Here is a 12,550-nt window from a genome sequence, read left to right as displayed (position 1 = left end):
ACCCAGCCATGAAAAAGGAATAAGTTTCCAGCAACAAGAAATAAATAGAAATAAATGCTACTAATGGGCAACGTGTAATATAGGAAGGGTATTTATTGCTTGGGAAAATGGAAATAACATCCTTCAAGATAGCCCCAAGGAAGGAAATGCTAGTTTTTAAGACAGTATAATTTGTAAAACAAAAAAACCACTTTTCTTTGGTAACTGTACTGTTGACTGAAACCCAATTTTTATGTCGGAGAACAAAGACATCCCATCTCAAATACAGCAATAACGATAACGCCAAGAATTAAAAACCCTGAATTGGCTTGAGTAAACGTCATCTCGGTTGGGACACATAAATTGCCATAATTGTGTTTCTCTGGCGGGTTGGGCCCTCCAGAACCCCACTGACAAGAGTGACATAAATCTCCGGCTAATGTAGGAAATGGTCGCTTGTTCTCTGGAATAGATTTCAGCCCGATTCTCAGAAAACAATTTTGTGGCCTTAAAAGACCGGGCTACTCCGAGGTCACTTCCCCCAAGACTGTTATTCCTCCTCCCGCGGAGCAAAGCAAACAAATGGTTGCTAAGTCAAGGACTACCTGCATTCCTTACCGGCAGGAATATAAACCCACTGGTTTTAAAACTAGTTTGTTTGTTTTTTTTAATTAAATCAGTTTCTCAAATGTTATATGACTTTCGGATCTGTATCTGTATCTACATCTCTCTATATCAATCAATTATATCTATTTATCTCTATCTATACATCTATATCTATCTGTATCTATCTGTATCTATCTATACATCTATATCTATCTATAAATCTCTCTATTTCTCTATCTATATATTTATATCTATATCTATTAATTTATATCTCTCTCTCTATATATATATCCATCTATATATCTATCTCTATCTCTATCATCTATCTCTATCTCCCTATATATCTGTCTATATCTATCAAATCTACATATCTATATCTATCTCTATCATCTATATCTCTATCAATCTATCTATAGCTATATCTGTATCTATCTATATCAAATTTATCTATCAAATCTATCTATCTATCTATCTATCTATCTATCTATCTATCTATCTATATTTATATCCATATCTATTAATTTATATCTCTATATTATCTATCTATCCATCTATATATCTATCTCTATCATCTATCTCTATCTACCTATATATCTATCTATATCTATCAAATCTATATATCTATCTATACCTATCTCTATCATCTATATCTCTATCAATCTATCTATAGCTATATCTGTATCTATCCATATCTATCTATCTATCTACCTATCTATCCATATATTTATATCCATATCTAATAATCTATCTATCTATCTATCTATCTATCTATCTATCTATCTATCTATCTATCTATCTATCTATCATCTATCTCTACCTATATATCTATCTATATCTATCAAATCTATATATTTATCTCTATCTCTATCATCTATATCTCTATCAATCTATCTATAGCTATATCTGTATCTATATCTATCAAATCTATCTATCTAACTAACTAACTAACTAACTAACTAACTAACTAACTAACTAACTAACTTGTACTTGGGCACAATCTACTCCAGATTCTTAATCTGAATTGCGTGATTCCTCTAGATTTTGATCACGTGACCCTGGGGATGCTGCAACAGTCATAAGTGTGAGACACAATCGTAAGTCACTTAAGTCCCAGGCAAGGTTTATGTTTTCTCTTCCAACATCATGATTTCATGGGCTTTGTTACATTATTCTTTACATTATGGTTAACTTGTTGGACATTGACTATAATAAATAGGCTCTATAATCCTACATAAATGCAGGAAAAAAATTGTTGCCAAAACTCAAGTCACGTTCCACTGAAGAAAATTAGAATTTTAGGGGGGGGAGAATTTAAAATATAACCTTCCTACCCTGCAATGATAATTTTGAGAAGATGCTGCTCTTACTTAAATACGGTTTTAATCTTATGCAAAATAGCACTATAATTACATGCTTTTAGCTCCTGCCAATCTATTGTAATAATTACTCCCTTTCTGTTTTTCTATGTTGTTACCTAGGGAATTCTGGGAACTGAAGTCCACATAATCGAAAAGTTGCTGATCTAAGTGAAGCTTAAGGTCAGCCTAGAAACAAAACTATGCAATAAATGTTCTTTTTAAAAATTCCAAATAGGTTAATTAATGGCAAAAATCTCCTTTTATTTTGTCCAATTGGTCAGAAAATACCACTGTTTTCTTCCATTTTTTTTTTGCAAAATTCTAGAGAGAAAAAAGCTAATATGAAAGGAAAAAATCTGTTTCCAATTCATTTATATCACAGCATTATTTTCCTGATATGCTCTATTGTACACCACATGCTGCATCTAAACTTAAAACTATTTATTAATATTGCAATACTAGGAAGCTAATAAAAATACACATTTCTGGACAGCAAGAGGCCAGCAAACACTTAAAAGCGTCAGAAAATCTTAGAGGAAGAAAAGTGATATTAGATCTGATTATAACTGCTATAAAGATCAGAAGTCACTTTTTAAAGTATCTTTTTTTCCCTTTTCCTCTTTTATTTCCTGCACTTTCTCCCACTTTCAGGATAGAAAAACATGAATTTACCTCTTAAAACTCAATGCAGGGAGATTCAGGACTGATAAAAGTACCTTTATCAGTCTGGAACTTGTAATCCAGTGGTGGGATTCAAATTATTTTACTACCGGTTCTGTGGGCCTGGCTTGGTGGGCACGGCAGGGGAAGGATATTGTAAAATCTCCAGTCAGAGGTGGGATTTGCCGGTTCTCAGAACTACTCAAAATTTCCGCTACCGGTTCTCCAGAACCTCTGTTGTGATCAGCAAATCTGGTACAGCATTCACCAACTTGGTCTTAAAAAGAAACTGGAGAATACTTATTGCGCACTCATTGTTGTGAGGTATTTCTCCAGAGGCTCCATTAAATGAGAATGCATGGCTGAGAAATAAATTGCAACCAAATATTAATCCCATCTCTTTACAGTGGGTGTGGAAATGCTCAGAAAGGCAGGACAGAAAAGATTGTCTAATCCTGGTCAATCATTTTCTAGCAATAAAGGAAGTTTCTGCAACCTTCTGCAACCAGAGGCAACCTTGCTTGCGATGCATTGAGGAATCTAATTAGGTGGTTTCCTTTTTTTTTAAAAAAGCTAAAAACTATAAAATGAGGAGAAAAAAATAAAAGAACAAAAGAGGGAGGGAGAGAGGGAAGAAGGAAGGAAGGGAGAGATGGAAGGAAAGGAAGGAGAGAGAGAGAGAGAGAGAAGTGAGAGGGAGGGAGGGAAGGAAGGGGAGGAGGGGAGGGAAGAAAGAAGGAGGGGGGAGGGAAGAAAGGAGAGAGAGGGAGGAGAGGGAGGGAAGAAGGAAGGAGGAGGGGAAGGGAGGGAGAGGAGGGGAGGGAGGGGGGAGAGAGGGAGAAAGGGAGGAAAAAGGGAGGAAGGAGAGGGATGGAGGGAAGAAGGAAGGAAGGGAAGGAAGAAGAAAGGAGGGGAGGGAGGGATGAAGTGAGAGAGGGGGAGAGGGAGGAAAGAAGGGAGGAAGGGAAGGAGGGGGATGGAAGAGGGAAGAAGGGAGAGAGGGAGGGAGTGGGGAGGAGAGGGGGAAGGGAAGGAAGGAAAGAGGGACTGAGGGAAGGAAGAAAGGAAGGAGGGAGGGAGAGAGGGAGGGAAGAAGGAAGAAGGGGAAAGTGGGAGAAGGGAGAGAGAAAGAGGAAGGAAGGAAGGAAGGAAGGAAGGAAGGAAGGAAGGAAGGAAGGAAGGAAGGAAGGAAAGAAGGAGGGAAAGAAAGAAGGATGGTTCTAGTCTTTTTGACAGTGGTTATAAATGCATTCATATTTTATCCTCTCATTTTCTGGTTACATCATAATTTCCTTCTTTTCATAAGCTAACCTTCTAAACTTCAAACCCACTGGTTCATTTTTCTCTTTTTTTTCAACAAAAAGTCCATAAAGTTTTCCTAGAAAAATGCAATTGTTGATCTTCCTCTAATCAAACAACCTAATTTCACTCCCTCTGCTACGGTAGCTGTGTCATCTTCACCAACCATTCCTTCCTTCACTCTGTGGGTATTTCAGAATGTATTTCATTTTTACACGTCCAACAACCTTGCAACCATAATCATAAATAAAAATAATCTTCCACAGCTCTCCTCACAACACAGGAAGGTCTGAACCCAACTGTTTCTCGTCAGCTGATATTCCTTGTGGGGTTTAAAAAAAACCCACAATTCATACATATTAATTGTGTACCTACAAAAATATGTATTAGTATCCATCCATCCATCCAAACAACTAATTGCAGCACAATTTGACAAATAAATAATAACAGGTATTGATAAACAATTGAAATAGGTGCATCGTGTGTCCTCAGACAGTGCACAAAGAAAACTGCACACAACTTCAGAAGGAGGGAGTTTCCTTTGGAACACACACACACACACATACAATTACCTAGTTAGAAAACAAACAAGTCATTAAAAGAATTTAATTATAGTTTATCCAGTCTGTCGCCACGTCCTGGTATAAAAGGCCTGCTATCTCACTCTTCAAAAGCGAGAAATTATCAACAATCATTAATAGATGGTGGTTATTTTATATTATAATTCAAATTAGTGCTATGCATTTTATTTTATTTTTATTTTTTTTGGAAGGTTGCAATCCACACCTACTCACCGAATTTGCAACTAAAATCTGAATTCCTCCATTAAATCGGCTCAGAGCAGAGAGTGAGTAAATGACTACAGTCCTTCTTCAAAACACAACTTATCCTAACCCGCAATCGACACCGTGCTCAACAGCCACACAGCGGTGCCAGTTCCTGTTTGGAAATACCTAGTTATAATCGGACCGCATGATCTGACGGGAAAGGAATATCAGCTGGAGGTTTCCATTTTCCTAAGACTTGAAAAACACAATTATAATTCCGCGGAGGTTCTCCTCTTCTCACATTTCCCAGGGAGATGAAATTAGACCGCCGATTTATTATGCTGACTTCCTGAGTAAAAGATAACTGAGACTGTCCGATAGGAAGAGGGGGGGAGGTTTGATATTATTAACATCCAGGCCCTAAAACATGCTTTTTAAAAACTATTAAGATGCTACTTGTGTTAAAAAAAATGAGATTTTTTTCACTGTGTAAAAAAATGGGATGAAGTTTGTTAAATCAAAGTTAACAATTGAACAACCTATTTTTTCAGGTTGATATATGAATCATTTGTTAAATACATATGCACATATGTGTTTGTAAATATGTATGTATGTGGGGGAGTGGAGGTGCGGTAGCCAGAGGTGGAGCTGTTGCCTCAGAATCAGCAGGCTGAGAGTTCAATCCTAGGTAGAAGCAGATATTTCTCTATCTCTGGGCACATGGAGAATATATCTGAACAAAACTCTGCCCTGGTGACAGGAAGGGCATCCGGTCAGTAAACACTCAGCTCCATTCAGCTGTCCAGACACCACCTCACAAGGGAGTGATGATGATGGTGTGTGTGCATGTGTGTGTGTGAAATAGTTTGCCATTGTTGAATTGAACTTTGACCCACAAAACACAATCTGACTCTGACAAAGATCTCACAGCTATAGCAATTTACACCACCAAAATGTCAGTTATTTATCTAACTTATCTTCATATGACCTTTTGTTTGTTTGTTTCTATCCGACCTTCGTTATTTCAACAAATAACTCAAGGTGGCGAACCCATCTAACACACCTTCTTCCTTCCTCCCATTTTCCCTATAACCACCACCCTGTGAGTTGACAGAGAAAGTAACTGCCCCAAAAATTACTCAACTGGCTTTCATGCCTAAAGTGGGTCTAGAACTCACTGTCTCCTGGTTATTGGCTCAAAGTCACCCATCCGACTTTCATACCTAAGGTGGGACTTGAACTCACAGTCAAGTGGTTCAAAGCCATCCGGCTGGCTTTCATAGCTTAAGGTGGGACTAGAATTCTCAGTCTCGTGGTGATTGATTCAAAATCACCTAGCTGGCTTTCATGGTGAAGGTGGAACTAGAACTTACTGACTCCTAGTGATTAACCCAAAGTTACTCATGCAACTTTCATATCTAAGGTGGGACTAGAATTCACAGTCAGCTGGTTCAAAGTCACCCAGCTGGCTTCATAAAGTGGGACTAGAATTTACTGACTCCTGATGATTGGCCCAGTCACCCATGCGACTTTCATACGTGGAACTAGAAGGCACAGTCAGCTGACGATTGGCTTAAAGTCACCCATGTGACTTTCATATCTAAGGTGGAACTAGAATTCACAGTCAGCTGGCGATTGGCTTAAAGTCACCCATGTGACTTTCATATCTAAGGTGGAACTAGAATTCACAGTCAGCTGGCGATTGGCTCAAAGTCACCCATGCGGCTTTCATATCTAAGGTGGAACTAGAATTCACAGTCAGCTGGCGATTGGCTTAAAGTCACCCATGTGACTTTCATATCTAAGGTGGAACTAGAATTCACAGTCAGCTGGCGATTGGCTCAAAGTCACCCATGCGGCTTTCATATCTAAGGTGGAACTAGAATTCACAGTCAGCTGTTGATTGGCTCAAAGTCACCGATGTGACTTTCATACCTAAGGTGGAACTAGAATTCACAGTCAGCTGGCGATTGGCTCAAAGTCACCCATGTGACTTTCATATCTAAGGTGGAACTAGAATTCACAGTCAGATGGCAATTGGCTCAAAGTCACCCATGTGACTTTCATACCTAAGGTGGGACTAGAACTCACCATCTCCTGGTGATCGGTTCAAAGTTACCCATCCTGTTTTTATAGCTAAGTTAGAACTAGTTGATTGGCCTAAAATCACCGAGCTAAGGCAGAACTTGAACTCCCAGCCTCCTGCTTTCTAGCCTGGTGCTTTAACCACTAGACCAAGCTACCTATATACAACATTTCAGTCAAGCTGGAGTTGTTTTTTAATACCAGTATTATTGCAACCTCTCCTTGCTTCAAAGGGTTTTGCAGATCCATCAGGCTTTTGACTTGTTAGTGTGGATAAGTTTTTATGCCAATAAAAGGCAATATTGAACAAAACCCCTGAAATATTAAGACGCCCTGCATCAAAGATCAACATCACCAGATCTTGAGATGTGGTGAAGTTCTCAAACAACTGATTGCAGCACACACAAAACACAAGCCTTACAGGCAGCAACTACAGGTCGTTAACTCGTGCACTCCTGTGTTGGTAGCACAGGGGCACGTAGGAGTAAATTGCCGGTGGAAAACAAAGCCCGAAGTTGCAGCATTTCAGCCCCAATCTAAACAAAGACCAATACCGCTTGTCATTGTCGAACTCCGTTGCGATTTGCTAAGAAACACAACCTTAGATGACCCACAACAGAATAAAATCTATCGTCTGCAATATCAGGATAATCGTGCAACCCAACCTTACTGAGTGCAGGGTTATCAGAAGGGATTAAACTGCGATAATCTTCAGCATAAGATTGCAGAAAGCTGGTGGATATTTGCATTTTTGAGGGTTTTATTTTCTTCCTCCCTAGTGGCTATTCCTAGGACTCAAGCCGGCTATTCTTGACATGCACATTATTTTTCAAATACATTAAAAGGCCTCACCAGCCAACCCCCTTTTCATTTGTTTTCAAAATTACCAGATAATCCTCGACTTACAACAGGGAAAAAAAAAACAGAGTGAGTAATCATGGCTAAATTAAAAATAATGATAGCCTCTTTTTCGGTGCATGCCAGCCTTCTGTTATTTCCTCTATTTTTTTAACCCACAAGGTTTGTTTTTTATTTTAAGTATTATTGTGCAGAGCAGAGCGGTATTTGCAATTTTGTGAGCCAAGAATGCAATAGGTATGGCAAAGTATCAAAATGACTGTAGGAATTTTGCAATCTGGGGCACATTTTGACGCAAATACGTACAGTTTCCACGAAGGTTTGGGTAAGTGAGGTCGGCTTGCAAGCGTTTCGCTTTTCAAAGCAATCCCTCCGGCCTTCCTTTTGCTTTGCACACAATTCCATGCAAAGTGTTTGCACGTATATGTACTAAATTCTAAGTAAACATTTAATATATTTCGTATTCCCCTTCTTGAGTGGATGTTGCTACCTTTAGTGGCAGTTGAGCTCTGTAAGGCTTATTCTACTCTCAATTTCTGTGACTTTCAATCACATCACATTTACAACAGCGACCAAAGTAACAACGGCACAGAAACACGTGACTTACGACCATTTTTTTCATACTTATGACTGTTGCAGCCTGATCCAAATCCAGAGGCTTGGCAACTGGCATGGACTCCTGACGGTTGCAGCCTCTCTGTGATCACATGATCCAAATTCAGACCCTTGGCCACTGACTCATACTTACGACGGTTACAGCGTCTCAAGGGGGGGTGTCACACGATCCCCTTTTGCGATGAATAGAGTCAATGGGGAATGCCAGATTCACTTAACAACCGTGTTGCTAATTTAACAACTGCAATGATGATTCACTTCATTGTGGCAAGAGAGGCTGTAGAACGGGGCAGAACTCGTGTCAAATGTCTCACTTAATGGAGACAGAAATCTGGGGCTCCATTGCAGTCGTAAGTCGAGGAGCCTCTGTGGCGCAGTGGTTAAGAGTGCAGCATTGCAAGCTACTTCTGCAGCCAGCTGCCTACAATTTGGCAGTTTGAATCCCACCAGGCTCAAGGTTGACTCAGCCTTCCATCCTTCCAAGATGGGTAAAATGAGGACCCAGATTTTGGGGGGAAAGAGGCTGACTCTGTTATCTGCTTAGAGAAAGCTGGAAAGCACTATAAAGCAAAATATAAGTCTAAGTGCTATTGCTATTATCCATAAAAGCAAGTATTTTTTTAAAATGTATTTATATTTACATACCCGGAGAAGGAATTTGCCAAATCAATTTTAAAAGAAAACAATTTCTTTCTGCCCTCCTATTTTTTATTTTGCAATCTGTCTGTCATTCAAGGTGTTCTTAAGTCCCCTTTGAGAATGGAGAAACACTGGAAGTGTAAAGACACATCGGGCGCATTTCATCACATGTGGTGGCCCTGCGATGCTGCAAAGCAATATTGGGGACTGATTCAAACATGGACGGAAAAATGGCGGTATAGTGTATTCTATTTAAACCGGAATTTTTTTCTCCTTGAAATAATATCAGAAAAATTTAAGAATAATGTATCTAACGGTACATGTATTGATGGAGGCTAAAATAATATATGCACAATACTGGAAAAATGAAATCATACCTCCAGAAACAGAAATAATAAGAAAAAAAAATATGGCCTGTGCAGAATCTGATAGGTTAACTTTTGCAATACAAGATAAAGGAGAGTCGAAATATGATAAAACATGGAATCAATTTAATCAATGGTTATATAAGCAGAAGACAAGGTAGAAGTATTAGTAGTTATGATTAATTAGTAATTACTATATTAAATAAGGAGATTACAAATGATGAAGTAAAATGTATATATGTATAACAAAGTTAAGTTGGATGTATTGTGTTGTATTCTCATGATTAAAATTAAAAATAAATAAATAAAAAGAGAATGGAGAAACATGAAATGAAACTATTTTGGCCTGTTTTATTCATTGCCAAAGTTATGTCTGTGGCATTTCTGGGCACGGCGTTGTTTCCTGAAATCCGAAACCTGGAGATTAAGGTTTATATCATCCCGGAAACAGCACAGTTGGCATGGAGTAGGCTACTAACAGGTGCTGCTAATACCTCCGTGCCACCCTTGAGAAGAGGCACGGATCAGTGGCCAGGAAGCTGCTGAGATTTTTACGAAGCCCTGAAGTTACAAGCAGCCTATTTGGCCACAACTTGGTTTCCCTAATAAAGGAGAATATTTTGTAGATCAGGGTTGAACGGTTGGGGGTGTTTGGTGCTCTCGGAGTTTGGTGAGTTTTCTTGCAGACATTTTGTTCCCAAACTAGGTAGTGTCATCAATGCGCCGATGATGCAACCTAGTTTGGGTGATGAAATATTTGCAGCAACAACAACCAAGCTCAGAGAGCACCAAGGACCCCAGAGTCGTCCTTCTTCTCTCTGCAAACCCCACTCCTTATTAGCACTGATGATGTAACCTAACTGGGTAATGAAATGTTTGCAAGAAAACAGCCAAGCTCAGAGAGCACTGAGGAACCCACAGTATTCTCCTCCTCCTTCCTCTTTCTCCTCCTTCTCCTCCTCCTTCTCTCTGCAAACCCCACTCCTTACTAGCCTGATGAAGTAATGTAGTTGGGTAATGAAACGTCGCCAAGAAAACAACCTAGCTCAGAGAGCACTAAGGAACCACAGTTCTCCTCCTCCTCTGGCAAACCTATGGCACGCGTGCCAGAAGTGACATGTAGCCGGCACATGAGCAGTCGCCCCAGATCAGGTGCATTGCGCATGCGCACACCCCTCCCACCAGCCAACTGTCGCGTAGCTGCTGCGCATACGTAAGGGGGGCACATGTGCGTGCTTGCCCAGTGGCGCATAGCATACGCGTGGGGTTAGGAGCGCACGCGCAGATGCTCACGGTGCACGAGGGATTGTGCACAGGGGCTGTGGTGTGCAGTGTACGTGCAGGGGGCGGGGGGGTCACGCACGCAGTGCATTATGGGTGCCGGCCATCACTGTTATATATTGAGTGGTGCGGTGGCCTAGAGGTGGAGCTCTCGCCTCACAATCCGGAGGCTGTGAGTTCGATCCTAGGTACAGGCAGATATTCCTCTCTTTGGGCACACTGAGAATATATCTGCTGAACAAAACTCCGCCCTGGCAATAGGAAGGGCATCCGGCCATTGAAACACTCAGCTCCATTCAGTTGCCCAGACTCCACCCCGCAAGGGATTGTGTTAAAAGAAAGAAGAAAAGTCCACAGAAGGACTCCCCTTGCCTTCCTCCTATGTATTCTGTCTAATAAATCGCTATACCAGGAGGACTTTTGAAAAATTCCTGCTATTTCCTCACAGGATGCAATAAAAATAAATAAATAGGGAGGTGGAAACTTAACACAAGGAGAGGATTGTGTTATGTCAGATATTTGGCTGGCATTCGAACTCTTATTGTTATCCATAAACACGGCAGGCCAGCAATCTTGCCCAAGGGAGAAAAAGTTCATAATGCTATTTTTTTTTTCCCAGTGGAAAAACGGAAAAGTCGATCCAACGAATTAATAAAATAACATTCAAAATAAGAAGCCCGTTCGTTATTTCTTGCTCTGAAAACCAGTTGTAATGTTAGCCAGTTTCGGGGAAACCATAGAAGGTTCTCCACCGACGACCCAAGCGGTCCTCGCCTTACGACAAGCAACGGAGCCCAACCGCAATTGTCGCTAAGTGTTAAGGAACTTTTGTCCCCTTTTTAGGACCTTTCTGGTTACTTTTGCGAAGCGAATCACTGCCGTTGTTAAGCAAGTAACATGGTTGTTAAGCAAAGCTGGCTTCCCCCTGGATTTTGCTCGCCAGAAGGTCACAACAGAGAATCACGTGACTCCAGGAAACTGCAACCATCATAAATACGAGTCAATTCCTTAACAAATGTCTCGCTTAGCAACAGAAATGTTGGGCTCAATTGTTGTAAAAGAGAGCATAATTCACTTAAGTTTCTCGCTGAGCAGTGGAAAGTTTGGGAGTCAGTTGTAGTCGTAAGTCGAGGAATAAATATATAACGTATATATATATTCCTCGAATTACGACTGTTCTGTTATTTTGAGAGAAAGGTTTCCTGCTTGAGCAGGGGGTCAGACTAGAAGACCTTCAAAATCCCTTCCAACTCTGCCATTCTGTTATTCTGAGGAGAGAAAGCTTTCCTATTTGATCAGAGGGTCAGGCTAGAAGACCTCAAGATCCGTTCCAACTTTGCCATTCTGTTATTTTGAGGAGAGAAAGGTTTCCTGCTTGACCAGGGGGTCAGACTACAAGACCTCTAAGATCCCTTCCAGTTCTGTTATTCTATTATTCTGAGGAGACAAGGATTTCCGCTTGAGCAGGAGGTCAGACTAGAAGACCTCCAAAATCCCTTCCAACTCTGCCATTCTGTTATTCTGAGGAGAGAAAGCTTTCCTATTTGATCAGAGGGTCAGGCTAGAAGACCTCAAGATCCCTTCCAACTCTGCCATTCTGTTATTCTGAGGAGAGAAAGCTTTCCTATTTGATCAGAGGGTCAGGCTAGAAGACCCCAAGATCCCTTCCAACTCTGTGATTCTGAGCAGGGGAGAGAGAGAACGCTTTCCTGCTTCATGGGGGGGTCAGACTACTAGACCTCCAGGCCCCTTCCCCACTCTCTTCCCCTCTGTGATTTCTGCAGTTTCTGCAGGAAAAAAAAATTGGCTCAAGAGGCAGTAGAGAACTTGGGGGGGAGAAGGGGAGGGAGAGCCTTGTGGGCCCCCTTACTGGGAGACCCTCCCCCCATGGATAAAACTTGTGGGGGGGGAAGGAGTGTCACATCTCCCTTATGGACCCCCCACTCCAAAGAAAAAAAATGAAGTGCCTGGGGTGCAAATGGCGTGCAAGCCCCCTCCTCCTCGTCTCCGCCCCTCCCCATTGAAAAAAAAAGGGGGG

The 12,550-nt window shown here is 40.9% G+C and overlaps 1 protein-coding gene across 2 annotated transcripts in view; it reads right to left on the bottom strand.

Annotated features, from left to right (window-relative positions):
* AKAP11 (A-kinase anchoring protein 11) overlaps nt 1–12,550 on the bottom strand; it is a 44,789-nt gene that overhangs the window by 31,762 nt on the left and 477 nt on the right. The window lies entirely within an intron of this gene.

Source organism: Pseudonaja textilis, chromosome 8 (genome assembly GCF_049901715.1).
Source record: "Pseudonaja textilis isolate UNSWEBS1 chromosome 8, rPseTex1.2, whole genome shotgun sequence".
In the NCBI taxonomy this organism is placed as follows: Eukaryota; Metazoa; Chordata; class Lepidosauria; order Squamata; family Elapidae; genus Pseudonaja; species Pseudonaja textilis.
This window is presented reverse-complemented; position numbering and strand designations above follow the sequence as displayed.